Consider the following 2,518-nt stretch of genomic DNA (forward strand, 5'->3'; position numbering starts at 1 on the left):
ATGTTAAGATGTGTAGGCGGTTGTTTGTGCCGCGGTATGTAGAATGTTGCAACAGTCAAAGTGGTCAAAGTGTTGAGCTGGACATTACAATGTCCGGGTTGAACAACATAGTCGTTCAGTGGAACATTGCCATGGCCCGAGGGGGTTTAGGTGGGGGTGTCGCGGTACCGTTATCGGTAACTCGCGCTTTCCGACGGGAATCAGCAAAGCAAAAATTTAGATGCCGGTCGCACCTTGAATACTCTCATGGACAATACCCATAAATTTTCTAATTCAATTATAAAATATCTTATGTACATACATACATATGTACATAAATATTAAAGTTTATTACATTCGTATATTGCAGGAGGATTTTCAAAATTACTGTTGTCTTAATGTTGTCTTTATAATTGAATTAGAAAATTTTTGGGTATTGTCCATGAGAGTATTCAAGGTGCGACCGGTATCTAAATTTTTGCTTTGCAGATTCCCGTCGGAAAGCGCGCGATTGACAATTGATTTGAGATATATGTAAAACCAATTCCATTTATATTTATGCATATTTATTTAAGTATATATAGTTAAATATGCGACACTTCAGTTTACGTTTTAAAAAAGATTTTATTCTTTCACTTAAACTTGGTGTACATTGATTAGTTATTTCCCCGACGATGACTGAGGTCCGATGTCTTGAATGGAATTAACTTGAATTCTCCGACGGTGTCACGATTGACGTTTGTCTTGAACAGAACTGCTTTGCCTTCTTAAATTTAGACTATTTATATCATGATGCTCGGCTTGGGATTCGGATTTGGATTCGGAGGCTTTGGCTTCGACTTCGGCTTCGGAGATGGAGTACGTGACTCGATCGATATGTGGGAAGGCGGCTTTTGATGAAAGGCTTCCGCTGCGTATGATCGGTGTTGCATTACTTAGGGGTGGCTGAGAATAGGGCCTCTCATTGGTCAGCTACGATGGCGTGGTTCTTGAGAATCGATTAGTAATTGATCTCTGAAGAGTGGCGTGATTCTAGTGCGGCTGGATTTTAGTGCGGCTGGATTCTAGTGCGGCATCTATTGTTTTATGTTCAACTTCTAGCTTAGGGTGTTTGTTTTTGTCGGATTGTTTATAGTATTGTGGGTGCAGGGTAATAGACATAGACAAGGGTATGCGGAGCATGGACTATAGATATGTCACTCCCCCATTGCTAGATTTAAGCCTGTCCTCAGGCGATTATCCTTGGATATAGTTCAGGTGCGTCTAAAACTAGCCTGCTGGGGATTCCTCGTCTTCATCTAAGGATGTTTCTATGTGCGGGTCGGTTTTAGGCTTATTGCTTTTACTTAGATTAAACAATTTGTAGCTTAATCCTATTATGATTATGACAAATAGTAGTATTAAGCTTACATGTAATACATTATTTAATCGCGTATTTTCTATTACGATTTCTTTGGTTTGCAAATAAGACAGTGGTTTAATTTTTGTTACGTTATTGCTGATGTATATGCTTTGTGCAAATTCTGGTATTGAGTTGGATATTAAGAATTCGTTTAATGGTACACTGCAATTATGTATTCTTATTAATGCGATACCTTCTACTTTTATTTCTTGGTTTAGGCAATCTTGGTTTAATATGGTTTTTGGTAATTTCCAAGTTATGGGTTCTATGAAACTTATTTGAAAGTTTTGGTGTGCTTTGGTGTATGGACATTTTGTTTCTACTTGTTTGACTATTCCTGAAATACATTCGTCATTTATTTTTCGTTTTGATTCTTTTTCATATACCTCGTTTTCTAGAACGTAATAATTGTTTTGCGTTAGGTCAGTGAGGATGTTATTATCTTCACCTGGATATGGGACAATTTTAAGTATAGGAATATTTCTGATCTCTCGTGGGATGTTAGAAATTATTAGTATTTCGTTAGTGTCTGATTTTAACCAGGTAGATGTTTTGATATTTAATAATTTCTCTGAATCGATGTGTTTCAGGTAATCCTGCCTCAATAATTTTGGATTAAAGATCCCTAATTTTGTTAGCTGCATGCCTAATTCAATATCCTCTATGTACTCAGTAAAATGTTGAAGGTTAAATATTAATATTTCTAGTTGCTTATTTCTGTCATTATCCTTGTTTAATTTATTGACAACTTCTATGCCAGAATTTACTCCTTGAATTACTAAGTTTAATTCGTTAGCTTGAACACTGTGGCTAGTCAGATTGTCTATTTTCCCTTCTAATTTGACTTTATCATCTCGATCTAACGTTGCAAATAGATATTTATATATTGTGCCTACTGCATTTATAAGGCCTCTTTTGTTTCTTTTGGTTATTTTTATGACGTTGAATTCACGTTGCAATTTCTCGACTAAACATTGAACTTGGATTTCGTTATTAAGTTGGGGTGCCTGTTCTAGTAAACTCTGATATGTTTCATCTGTTCTTTTATATTAATTGTTAAATAATGATATTCATAATTAATGGGTATGTTAATGGTATGTTTTGAATATGAGATATCCATTCCTTGAGTTGATGGGA

This window comes from Drosophila persimilis, unplaced genomic scaffold (assembly GCF_003286085.1).
Source record: "Drosophila persimilis strain 14011-0111.01,24,50 unplaced genomic scaffold, DperRS2 tig00001081-arrow-arrow-pilon, whole genome shotgun sequence".
Lineage (NCBI taxonomy): Eukaryota > Metazoa > Arthropoda > Insecta > Diptera > Drosophilidae > Drosophila > Drosophila persimilis.